The sequence below is a fragment of the Aulonocara sp. 'chitande type north' Nkhata Bay genome, linkage group LG5, assembly GCF_057382095.1.
Source record: "Aulonocara sp. 'chitande type north' Nkhata Bay isolate Kocher_YH1m ecotype deep benthic linkage group LG5, A_spYH_male_GT1.1, whole genome shotgun sequence".
Lineage (NCBI taxonomy): Eukaryota > Metazoa > Chordata > Actinopteri > Cichliformes > Cichlidae > Aulonocara > Aulonocara sp. 'chitande type north' Nkhata Bay.
In genome coordinates, this window is record NC_141348.1 from 35,749,061 (window position 1) to 35,763,167 (window position 14,107).

Genomic DNA, 14,107 nt, shown 5'->3' on the forward strand with positions numbered 1-14,107 from the left:
AGTGACTGTACTAACCGATTCTCATTTCAAGATGTCCTTATGGTGCTTGCTACAGTGTAGCGGCTCGAGTTAGGCTGGACCCGTTGGCCAGCTACCCTCAGGGTCATTCCACGGTTGATTACATGGTCCACTATTGTAGCTCTGATGTCATCAGCAATTCTATTTCTTACTCTTCCTACCCTTCCTCTCCCCCCTCCTCATCTTCCTCTCCCCCCTCCTCATCTTCCTCTCCCCCCTCCTCGTCTTCCTCTTGCTCCTCCTTGTCCTTGTCGTCCTCTTCATCCTACTTCTTCACCTCCACGTCCTCTTCCTCGGCTTCCTCTACTTCTCACTCTTTCTGCTCCCTCCATTGTACTCCGCACACACAGCTTACCTGTATTATAGTGCTTAGGCTGATTGCAAAGTGAACTAATTATCTAAAAAAGTTTTCACATGTGAAAGTGTGCCAGACAGTTGGCAAATTAGTGTTAATGATAGCCATACATGTGTATACTTTTGCTAGGAGTGTGTTGGAAATTTGGTAATTGAGTGTTGTGCAGTGAATTGTGCCTACAGTTTTGCAAAGTGTGTGTTACAAAATTGCAAACTGAGTGCAAAGCAGTTTTTGTGCTTTTAGTTTTGCAAACTCAGTGAGTGGTTTTGCTATAAGTCTGAATAGTTTTAGAGATTGTGCTGCAGGAATCACAGTTAGGGTTTAAGCATTCAGAAAAAACTGTAATACAGTATGTCAAAATGAAAACATAACTGTAAATTCAGACACGTGAGGTTGTGCTGAAAAGGATGATACCAAACAAGGCAAAGTAAATCGGTTTTTAAAGGTAAAATGTAGAGGGAAAATCAAAAGTAGTTAAAAATGGCCAATTATACCCTGGACCCCAGAGGCTTAAACATTTTTTTAAAGCAACGCAATAGTTACTTTTCAAGTAATTAATTACTTTTAGAATATTGTAACTCAGTTACTAACTCAGTTACTTTTTTGAAGAAGTAACTAGTAACTATAATTAATTACCTTTTCAAAGTAACTTGCCCAACACTGGTGATTATAGTCTGGTGCAGAACTTATTTCTAAAATAAACCTGCATATAATTACAGCTAAAATAATTTTGTGTAATTTGGCCATCTGGATAAAATGTCTTTTACTGTAGATAAATAAGATTTTCTTTTCTGCTTGATAACTGTTTGTCCTTAAACTTTTTTAAGCAGCGCAGTGTGAAATTAGATTTTTGTAGAAAATAAGATCAGTTACATATGTTTTTGTGATTTAGCCATGGTGCGAGTATGAAAGGTTGGCTGTTTCTAGGTGTTTGCCCTGTTTCCCCCTGTGTACCATCACCTCTGGCTTTAAGACAGCAGCGATAGGCATCAGCCCCACACAACCCACCTAATTGTCTGATTAAGAAAATAGAGGGATGGAAATTAATTTATACTACCTTCTCTGATGTTTTTGTCTTTATTGGTTCATGTTTTAGTAACTGATCACTGTTAAGTGTATAAAACTATTCACAATCACAGTCCAATAACGAGAGATCACTCGGAACAATCGAACATGATTTACTGAGATAGAGAAATTAATGTATTTGTCGATTAGACTTCGATGACCCATCATGGCAAAACAGAATCCCCCCCACCCCCATAGTCTAGACACTGGCGGTGAAGATGAAGACTGAGGCCAGGATCAAGCTCTGACAGAGATGCCTGTGAGGTGGAGATGGGGAGGAGTAGGGTTATACAAATGAAAGCCTGAAAGGGAGCGTGATGGTGATCACGGATCTAAACTATGCAAAGTGGAGGCTGATTGGCCCAAAGAAGGCGGGCAAGAAGATGATTGGACTAATGGAGTGTTATGGGGAAATGTTTTTATGCTTTGCTTCATAATAATAGTGTTCATATTTAGAAGCTGCAGCCCAGCTTCTAAACAGTAAACTGTAAGCCATATAAGCCATATGATAAGACCACATGAGATTTACACACAAAGCTGAGTTTTGCAGAAGTTGACTCACAAACAGCACCCACACACGAACATGAAAAACAGGAACTGCTATGCTTGTTAAATAAAGGAAACGCCTGCGACTCGGTGTGAGTCTCTCTGAGTCTTCACCCGTGCACGTTAACTGTCAAAGTGTCTGAGTGTCATTTCTTCACCTGTGCGTTTGATAATTGTTTAATCCCGAACATGGAGTAATGATGACAATACTGAGATTGACAGCGATACCGTTTAGAGAACAGAAAAGCAGCCTAACACCCAGGAAAGCAGGCAGATGACTGATTACAGATCAGCCTTATTGAATTTACACATAAGCGTCATTATAATATGTATCTATGCATGCAAAGAGATCATTTTCACACAACTTCTGAGGTGGGCATGATGATAGTGTACTACAAAATGTTCATGTAACAGTCTACACTGGTTAAAACGCCATTTAGAACAATGAGAAAATTACTTATTAGAAATGAGAGTGACGATTTGTTTATGTACCTTTCTGTTTCTTGTTAATGCCCTCAAAATATGTCTTTTTATCTTGTTAGATTTATCATACTGTATGTTATCTTTGAGGGAAAACATGAAAATACAATTTAGAGAAAGAAAATCTGCCAATCCAACCTCTCTCTCTTTCTCTCCCAATTAATCTCATTTTATAGCCAGATGGACTAATAGGAAGTTTGGCTTCAGTAGTATGGGATTACACTTGAATGAGCAGCACATTTGTGTCCTTCTATGAGCTGGATGAGATGAGTTTTAGGAATGGGACTGATGCGAATAAGTAAAGATTTCTCATAATCTGTCAGTATCCACCAGAAATGTCTTTGGTCTAAAGGTTAAATAGAAGCGGACATCTTTTAGAGTTTAATCAACAGAAAGCTATAGACCAGGTTTGCTTTGCTGTGGCTTCCACCCAGTGAAAGGAAGATTGTATATATAATGATTAACTTTCAAGGTTTGGTCAGAAATACGTGGATGCCAACTGTCTCTCATTAACATCCATCAAAGAGCCCTCTGTTTGAAGCAGCCACTCATGTGCTGCTGTACTGAATAAACAACTAGGAGCCATCTGTAATTGACGACTAATGGGACCTTCTGTTCATTTCCATGTAACAAGGAAAAGGCTTCAAATTCTATTTTAATTGGGAGCATTATCAACAGGAGAAGCCTGTGGGAGAAACCATTTGGATGCACCAATCAGGTTAATTGGATACTAACTCTACTTGGCAAGTAATTTTCAGATGAATACGAGAGTTTAAGGAGGTCAGGCAAAGTATGACGTGCAGTAAAAGCCATCTCCACAGCAACAAATCTAAAAGCTACCATTCCAGATTGTTATCAAGACGTGTCATTACTCAATAGGAGAACTGTGGTAGAGCGAGAGCTGGATGATTGATTTTCCTGCCTTAAGAATCTCCTGTGAGTTTCTCATCTAACAGAACAGATCAATGCTGAGTCCTTATAAAAACACAGGTAAAACCACCTTGCTGACTTCAGTTTGCTGGTTAAAGACACATCTGGTACTTCCATCTGACAAGTGTGCATAAATTGTCACGTGAAAGATTAAAATGAAACTTCCCTGTTTTACTTAATCCCGTGTAGAAAATCCAAAGGATTGTTAATATAAATCTGGAGCAGACCAAAAGGTTAGCTTATCTAATAATGAAACTACTAAGGCATAGCTGTTTTTCAGTCAGACAAGGTGAGTTGTGACAGTTTTAGTTCAGCCAAGTTTTGACTCATGATCCCTTGGCTTGTTATGTAGGCTTGGTGTACTGGAAGACATGTGACTCTGTTTATGCTGTAAACTCTGCTCTTTTTGTGCATTTTTAGAGGTTTGTTAACTGTTTCCATCTGTAAAAGTAAGTGCCCGAAGTCTCTCAGATTTCTGAATTGCCCTGGTTAATCTATTGCAGTGACTGTTTCCTGGCATAAGAAGCTCATTAAGGCTTGGCTTGGCGTCCTCTCTCCCACCGTTTTTTAAGGTCTGGGGAGGGGAATAGCACTACGTTCACTGTTTGGATCAACTTATGCATGCAGCTGTGTAGGAGAGTCAAGACAGTGGGTGGGGGAGGTGACGGAGGACTAAAAGGAGAGGGCAGAGGGGGGGAGCCAGGAGACTACAAAAGAGATCAACTCTCCTTCACTTGAAAGCTGTGCTCTGAGGAAATGTACGAGAAAAGAACATCAGAGCAGAGATGAAGCATACAAACCAAAAGTTCAATATGGGGGAAAAACAGTGATGTGTCTTTTTAAATTGCCTTTTTTATATTCACTTCCATTTCTTTCATATTTTTTCTTGATGTCTTACATGAAGCACTTTGTATTCTGTTGTTGGAAGGTGCTTGAAAAATACAATACAAACATTTTAAAACTAAAGCCTAATGTTAAACTTTCAAAACACTCCTTCAGTTTAATTTTATCACTGCCAAAAATTAGGCTGGCATTAGGGATTGGTTCACACTTTATTAAACTTTTACTTTTTTGGGGGGGCTGGCACTTTTTTGAGGAAATCTTTTGCATGTGATGTTTTACAAGGCTCAGCACATGTATGACATGTCCTCCGAGAGTCATCCAAATTAAAATTTGCACTTATTTTGAGAAAGTCACACATGGTTTTGTATCACTGTGTTTCGTGCAATTCATTAATAATGCATCCATCCATCCGTCCAGTGGACCCTGGACAGGTCTCTGCTCTGTCGCAGGGCTGTGATCTCCAGACCACTCCAGATCCAAACAAAATAAATGAAAAATAAATGAAAGTAAAATTGATAACACACACCCAGTCTGACTTTTCTGACATTTCAGAGCAGAGGACTCACCAACTTTGTTAGGTACAATTGCTCATTAACACAAATATTTAATCAGCCAATCATACTGGAGCAACTCAGTCCATGTAAACCTGTAGACATGTTCCAGAACACCTCCTGATGTACAAATTGACCATCAGAATGGGGAACAAGGGTGATTTAAGTGGCTTTGAATGTGGTATGGTGGTTGGTGAATTTTCCCACACAATCATCTCTCGTGTTTACGGAGAAAATGTCGCGGTTTGCGGGGCAAGCGGTGGTGTTTATGAATAAAGGAGCCAAAATGCAGGCAAAGGCTGTGATGCGAGTGAGCGTTTATTTACAATGAGTGAAGTACAAACAAAAAGCAAGGGTGGTAAGGACAGAACTAAGGAATGGCCTGAGCTGGGAAAACTAATGAACTAACCTAAAACATGTAGCAGGGAGAAACATGGGATGGTGAGCAGAGAGATGCAATGACACACCAACTAATGCAGACAGACCAACAATGAGCACAGGCAACCACACACTATATATATATATATACACACACACACACACACACACACACACACAGAGGGAACACAGAATGGCAAACCGCAGGGAGGCACAGCTGATCCTAATTAACATGACGAGGCAAGAGACGCAGGCCTTCAAAGTAAAACCGGAACCCACAGACTGAACTACCGACACTGACTCAGAGCACAGAGAGAGCACACAGACTGGAATAACCTGGCACACAACAAAGGAGGCACAGGAAGAAACTCTCAACTAGAGTACATGATCAAAATAAACATCAAATCATCAGATAATAATAACAATAATAATAATAAACACAGAATGCTGGGTCACTGACCCAGCACCATGGCAGAATATGCCTTGTTGATGCCAGAGACCAGAGGAAACTGTCCAGAATGCTTCAAGCTGATAGGATGGCAACAGTAACTAAAATAACCACTCATTACAACCAAGGCATGCTGAAGAGCATCTCTGAATGCACAGCACGTTGAAGCATAAAGCAGATGGGGTACGGCAGAAGAAGATATTTTCTTGGCACACTTTGGGACCCTTAATACCAACTGAGCATCCTTAAAATGCCACAGCCTACCTGAGTATGATTGCAGACTATACCCCTCCCTTTATGACCACAATTTACTCCTGTTCCCATGGAGGTTCTCGTCATGGATATGCAGCTGACACATCTGCAGTAAAAACCACTTCAATGCTCTTTTCAATAGGAATCTACGAATGCCACAAATGCTTAAGTTGTGAGCTGGTACTAGCAAGGTGTACCTATAAAGTGAATCCAATGCAAATACTTTTCTTCACACCTGGAATTTAGATACACATGCAGAGGTCGGTCAGAGTTCTCAGACAGTGATCGAGACTGCCATCAATCGGCTGTCTCTGAGGCCACTGGATGAAAGAATGACTGCACATCCTGTGACAGTATAATAAGAGGCACCAGAGCAGAAAATAAGTGTCAGCTTATCAATGGCTTACAGTGCGTGAATGCAGCAAGTGACACACAAATAGCATAATTTCAACATTTTAAAAGTGAAAATTCACATTATAACCACTGACATGGCAGCTTGTTCAGTAACCTGTTTCACAGCCTGCCAACAAGCCAACGAAGTGTAGCTTTGTTTCATTAAATGCCTCAAGAGCACAGAAACCAGCTACCAACACTGACGTATGTCAAATTTTTAATGTTAGTCATTATTCTTTGTGTCATTACTTCAAAAGAATTCAAACTTTCTTTTCTTTTTTTTTTTGCACTGAGGCAATTGTAGATAAGGTGCACTCTTTTTTGTGAAGTTAAAAGCTTGGCTTCATGTGCTTCTACTTAGCATGTAAATTTGCTGAGCATATCCCTCCCTGACTTTATTGCAGATTTTTCCTTCCATAAATTTGGCCACGGCGGATGGTGTCACTCTAAAGTTCATTCATTTGCCGCAGTCTTCATTCCCTGCACATTTGGGAGGACAGTTTAGGCCGTTATATTCATGACTGTGAGGCTGTACGGAGGAGAAATGGAGAAAGTGAATGCAGAAGTCAGGGCACAGACCTGAGTCTTCATGCCCTCATTAGGTGCACAGGGACTGGCCCTCATGGGTGCCTCCCTCTGTGAAATGAGGCTGTGGGGGGTGTGGAGAGAGACCATTAGGGTATTTAACCTCTTACTAAAAGGAAATATATAATATTGAGACTATAAACAGTTCTGGAAATGTGCAAGACACAATGGCAAATGTACTTAATGCAGCATCTAAAAGAATTACCAAGTGTAATAGTAACTCTGTAGAAATCAGTATAAATGCAACACATTAGATCAAACTTCATCACAGCTAGGTGAGAGAGTAAATATTCCTTTCCTCTTGTATGCAAAAGCAAATATTTTGCATACTGAATAATGCAGTGAATCATTATTGATTTAACTTATTTCTTTAAAATTGTGATAGCAGTTAAAACTATAAACTATCACGATTTTTAAATGTGCTCAAATGAACTAGATTATCGAGTGGGTTGTTAATTTTATTTTTTGCCCCAAGGAAAATCTCTGCTTCGAAAAGGGAGAGAATTAGCATCTTCTTGCAGCCTCACTGCTCCTTTTATACCGCAGCCCTGCAGCTGTCAGCCTTGCCTTCCTTTCTCAGTTTGATCTGTCTGAGCCTCTGAATCCCAGCCCTCTCCTTTTTTCCTTCTCTCTTTTTTTTCCCCTATTATTCAGCCATGTCCACTGTGAATCAGGGGTCTGGAGATCATGACACAGATTGTAGAGTGGGTCTCTGATACAGAGACAAAAGACTATTAATACAAAATGTCATAACATAAAAGTAAAAGTGACCCAATCAAAGGGAGGGAGACACGTAGAGGGTGCGAAATGGAAAACATCGAGCTGTCACAGCACTCTGTTCAGGCTGATTGAGGTGAAGTTTTTGATGAGCGATTTCATATCAGCCGTTTCAGGGCGAGTGACACTTTGATGACACAGTCATAACTTTTTAGATCTATATCTGTTCAGTTTTTCCATTACATCCGAGCTTTCAGTGACATCTCTTCGGCTATACCCAACCATTTTTTCCATCTTTAATTAAAGCGGAACATTAGCATGAAGAAAGATCACACTTAAGTAAGTAAGTAAAATTTATTTATATAGCACATTTCACAGATAAAAATCACAAAGTGCTTTACAATAAGATCAGACATACAAGTTAAAATTAATTAAAAGCCCGTTTGTATAAAAATGTCTTCAGCTGCTTTTTAAAAAAGTCAGTAGAGTCTAGACAGCGTAAAGACAACGGCAGAGAGTTCCACAGCCTAGGTGCCAGTACCTGAAAAGCCCGATCCCCACGTGTTTTAAACCTAGTACGTGGGACCACCAGTAGCCTCTGACTTGAAGACCTAAGTGCTCGGGATGAAGCATGAGGTTTCAACAGGTCAGAGATATACTGGGGAGCTTCACCATGCAGAGCTCTAAAAGTTACAACTAAAATTTTAAAATGAACCCTAAAATTTACAGGCAACCAATGAAGAGAAGCCAAAACTGGAGTAATGTGTGACCTTTTGTTTGTAGCAGTTAAAAGTCTTGCCGCTGCATTCTGTACAGACTGAAGGCGATCCAGAGCTGATTTGTTGAGACACGTAAAAAGACCGTTACAATAATCCAAACGAGAAGAGATAAAAGCATGAATAATCATCTCAAGTTCTGCCTTTGACACCAGTAGCCTGAGTTTAGAAATGTTTCTTAGATGATAAAAACAGTTCCGGACAAGTTGTTTAGAGTGTTTCTCAAGAGACATTGAACTGTCATATATAACACCTAAGTTTCTGTCTGAAAAACAAAATCTTTAGAAAAGATTAGAGCTTCTTTGATTTAAATAATAAATTGAGTTTATATTGCTATTAAGGCAACAGTTCTAGCTCTTTTCTTCAGCTACATTTACGCACATTTTATTCACACTTGAGCCGAACATACTTCTTATAATTAGTGTCCTTCTTATCTGTTTTTTGAAAAATTCTGTGATTTTTTTTTAACTATTTATGGCTGTACAGGGAAAAAATGTTTTTAATGCAGTATATGTGCTGTTTTAATTGTTGTTTGGGTGTTTTCTTCCGCTACAGTATGAAAGACCTTTACATTTCTTGCCTGAGTAAGCTTCACACTGGATGTCCATCCATCCATTTTCTTCCACTTATCCAATTCAGAGTCACAGTGGGGTTGGAGTTTATCACAGCAGCCACAGAATGAGAGGGGGGGTACACCCTTTTCAGGTCGCCAGTCTGTCGCAGGACTAACAGAGAGACTGAAAACCAATCACACTCACATTCACACCTACTGGCAATTTTAAATCACCGGTTAACTGAAGCCCACTCACTGCATGTCTTTGGACTGAGGGAGGAAGCCGGAGTACCTGAAAGGAACGCCACTCAGACACAGGAAGAACATGCGAAGGCCACACAAAAAGGCCCCAGCAGGGTGGTAGATTCAAACCCAGGACCTGTGCATCTCTCTGGCTCTTGACGAAGGCGGTCGCACTTTCTCCCTCTCCCTTCCCTTATCTTTCCTGCTTGGCTTTCTCATGTCTCTGTCTGGTCTTGTCTGCTTCTCTCCCTCTACCCTTGAAGAGTCTCACAGTCCGTTCTCTAAAACCTAAAAGAGGAATTATGGATTTGATCAACTGGTCCCTGAATCCAATTGACACCCTCTTCTCGATGAGAAGCCTGGGTTCAGGAGAGCCTATTGAAGACATCTATCTTTTTGGAACCATGATAACAGGGTTCTTGCTGGCTTGGCCCTGGCTTGGCCCTGGCTTGGCCCCGGCTTGGCCCCGGCTTGGCCCTGGCTTGGCCCTGGCTTGGCCCTGGCTTGGCCCTGGCTTATCGAAGAATAAAGAAAGCGGAAAGAGCTGTTCAAATCAACACAAGGCTGCCCGCTATGTTGATTGGAACGACGGAGCAAGCCATGGCTTCTCAGAATGGGCTCATTAGACGCAGCACGGATGACATCTTGGAGAAGCTTGCGGCTGCTGTGAGTGCTGAGACTCTGACAACATCGGACAACATCTTGGAGAGGCTCACAGCTGTCGTGAACACTCATGCTCTATGAGCAAACTGGATAACATCTCGGTGTAGCTGGATAACATCGTGGAGAGGCTCATGGCTCTCCAACAGGAATGGTGAGGAACCAGTGATGGACATTAGATCGACTGTAAAATTGACATGCAGTGGTTCGCACTAAAGCAAGAACACCACCATTATTTCATGTGGCTACCATATCGGCACCAGCTGCAGTGTCAAGGCTGGAGCTGAACAGAACAAACAATTTCTCCCCTGATAACAAACTGTATTTAGACTCTTCATTCCAAACACCCTTGTACGCTTATCTCCAAGGCCGAGTCGGACAGCGGGTCTGGGCCCAGCACTGGATGAATAGCTGCCGGGCAGGATGGCAGTGTCTGGATCGGCTTACTTCTCACCCCTTACCCACCCCTGTTGCTTGTCACGTGCTTCATGATGTTGTGATGTGGACATTTATGTGCTCTTTGTGCAGAGGAGGGTTTTTTTTGTTTTCTGTTCTCATGCTGTCCCGCCCTTGCATGTGACAAATAAAGGCTTTCTTGACTTGATTTGTTAGGCAACATGCTAACCATATTGTTACAATAATCTAACATCACTCAGACAACTGTCAGCTGTCTTATTAGACAGTTTAGTCAGCTTTCAAGACACCATGAGTTTATTTTTGAAGTACATGATGCTCTGTTATTATTACATTTCCTTTGAGTTATCATTAAAGTACAGCATGTGACCTTCTTGTCTAATTTTAACTGGTACTCCTTAAGAGATAACGTGCTTGGGGAAGGATGGGAATAAACTGGAAAAACAATACGCTATCAGCCAGATATGACAAAGTTTCCTCTTTGCATATGTAACGCTTCCAGCTCTTCATAAATCACAGACGCTCAGAAAGGTTGGCTTTTCACGTTTTTTTCTGTAGAACACATGGAAAACACTTAACATGTGTCTTCTGGTGGTACCCGCAATTGTAGCTCCCTCACAGTGCAAACGCAACTTGTGTTGACAGACTTATAATCTACTTCTTAATAAAGAAAAGATGGAAAATAATCATTTCTTCAATTTTACTGTCTGTCACACTGAACTTGTACACAAAAATAAATCTTATGACTTATAAAAATACATTTCACAATCGTATAAAACAAAATAACAGGGTACAGAAGTCTCAGCAAACAGTATCACCGGCTAAACATTGTCCTCTAGTGGACAAATTTACAGTAGCGCACTACATTTTCACTTGCTTGTGCTTTACAGACAAAATGACCGTTAACAAGCGCACGTACCTGCAGAAGACAGAAAACATTTAACATGTGTATTCTGGTGGTTCCCGCAATTGTAGCTGCTACAATGTAAAACAACGTCACAAAAAGCACAGAAAAACAGTAAGTCCAAACACATTTCCTGCTATGCGCAGCAACCACTAGGGGGCCGACAAAAGCTTACTGCCAAAGAGCATAAATACGGCAGAAACACTGTTTGACAGCAACCACAGTAACATTCTAACATCAATATAAACCTATATACATCGACATGTACAACTTGTGTAACAACATTCACACCAGAAACCATAAAGGCAACAGGGGATGTAACATAAATGAGATAAGATAAGATAAGATAAGATAAGATAAGATAAGATAAGATAAGATAAGATAAGATAAGATAAGATAACCTTTATTAGAGAAGGCAACTGAATGATTCTGGGTCTGAGGAGAGCGGTCTGGTGGAGCTTTTTTGTGTAGTGGCTTCCTTTTTTTTTCAACTTTCTTAAAGGAATTAAAATTTGGCACAAACATTAAACTTGATTCCTGGAAGCTAATTCAAATGTGTTAGTTAAAGGTCGAGGTCACCTCACAAAGAATTTTTCAGGTATAATTAATCATATTTTATAGCCAAAAGGTCAAGAAGCCCACATTGTGAGCTCCATTAATCACCATGATTGTGTCTCCACAGGAAAAAAAACAGTTTGTTCTGTTCCTCATTGAAGAGGATGGCACTTTTATTTCAGTACTTGCAGGAGACCACATTCTTCACTTCCTATACCAAAGTAATAACCAGGACAAGGGGAGGCTTCTGTACTTCTGGTGGTTTCACCTCAAGCTCATTGGTTTTGCTGATTCTCCTCAGGGATTTTAGTTTAGGTGCTTGTTGCCCCATTTAACGAAGCTTTCTATTAGTCTTCTCTATCCTCCATTCAGTCCAATCATACATTCTACTCATCATAATGATACGTTACATTTCTCCCTTTTCATTACACCCCTTGTATAATCCTGACAAGATATTGGTGTGAACTACAAGTGGGCTTATCGGTTGAGGCAAACAGTCATTAGGCTATAATTGCAGTTTTATTGAAAACGCTGGCTAGTTGAGCAGAACTATATGCTTTCTTGATCCCAGCTGCTTGGATGTTTCAGTTGCTCATTTACTCACGGTGAACTTCAGGCAATCAGTAAATAAAGTGTTTTTAACAGGCCAATGAATGGCTGTATAGTAATTCCTAAAATTCGATCTAGTTCTTATTTCCTTTATTATTTATTTTATTTTATTTATTTATTTATTTTAGAAAAAAATGTCCATGGTACTTCATGATTAGTAGAAGGTTGTGTAGGGTGCCTGAGGAACAGAGATGGGCGGTAACGCGTTACTGTAATCTGATTACTTTTTTCAAGTAACGAGTAAAGTAAGGGATTACTATTGCAAAAACGGTAATTAGATTACCGTTACTTTCCCGTAGGAACGCTGCGTTACTGCGTTACTAAAACCGTGATGTTTTTGTGAGAATGTCTCATGACAGTGACGTAAGCGAGCGCGACATTCGTGGCAAAAACTGTGTGCAGATCAACAATGGATCATATATCGAGTGCAGGAGAGAGTATGAGCGTGCAGCGTTTAAAGCGTGGAAGTACTGACCTTACTCTGAGTTTGAGTCCATAAAAAGTGACAAAAACATTAGCGTCCATTGTGCGTGGGAAGAAAACGTCTTTTTACAGCGAAAAAAACCCCTAAACTTCCAAGCAAGCACCGAGTGCGCTATGACTTAATGGGAAATTCACAGAGAAACTCGCGGATTCTTCCACTGACCGCTGCGGCACACCTGCACCAGGGTAAACCTCCGCCTACCCTACTCCTGCTTTACAGGTGAACATAGAGCAAAAGGACCGCTAGTCTTTGATTTTATTTATTTTCTGCTGTGTTTTACTTGCATCTATTTGAAAGACTGAGTGTAAACACACACAAAAAAATATTTTATGTGCTGGAATGTGCAGAAAATAGGTTTAAATATTAAACAAATTTCTTCCAGTCACAGAATGTTGCATATAATTAGATTTTTGCTTGATACATAAAGTTAAAAGATTAAAACTAATAAAACAAGTTTAAAAAAGGGACTTTTCCATTTGATTACATTTTGTATGATGGATTATGCAGAAAAAATAGAATTGGGCTGAAAGATCTATCGCTTTATCACCTATTCAGGTTGTAAATCGTGTTTTTAAAAAGTAACTAAGTAACTAAGTAATTAATTACTTTTGAAAATAAGTAATCAGTAAAGTAACGGGATTACTTTTTGGGGGAAGTAATCAGTAATTAGTTACTGATTACTTTTTTCAAGTAACTTGACCAACATTGCTGAGGAATGTCACTTATAGACAATTACTTTAGGTACATCTTGCTAGTAAGGTGTTGGAGCCCCTTTTTGCTCACAGAACTGATTAAATTTTTTGTGCTAAAGATTCCCAAAGGGTGCTGAAAACATTGCTTCATGATTTTGGTCCATACTGATACAGTTGATGAAGATTTGTCAGCTGAACATCCATGGTGCAAATCTCCTGTTTCACCACTGTACAAAAGTGCTCTACTGGACTGAGTACAATGAACTCACTGTCTTCAGGTTGAGATGATTAGAGCTTTGTGACATGGTGCATTATCCTGCTAGAAGTAGCCATTAGCAACACTGTTATCAGCAACAAAATTCAGACAGGCTACGGCCTTTAAATTATGCCCAGTTGGTATTTAGACAAACCAAAGTGTGCCAAGAAAATAACCCCTCCGCCACTACACCATCACCATCCACTTGGACTCTTGAAACAAAGCATGGTGGGCCCATGCTTTCTTGTCGTTTACCCCAGATTCTGACCATACCATTTGAATGTTGCAGCAGAACTTGAGACTCATCAGACCAGACAGAGCAGGTCATCTACTAATCAGAAGGCTAGTGGTTCGATCCCTGGTCTGCATGTCAAATATCCCTGGGCAAGATACTATCCCC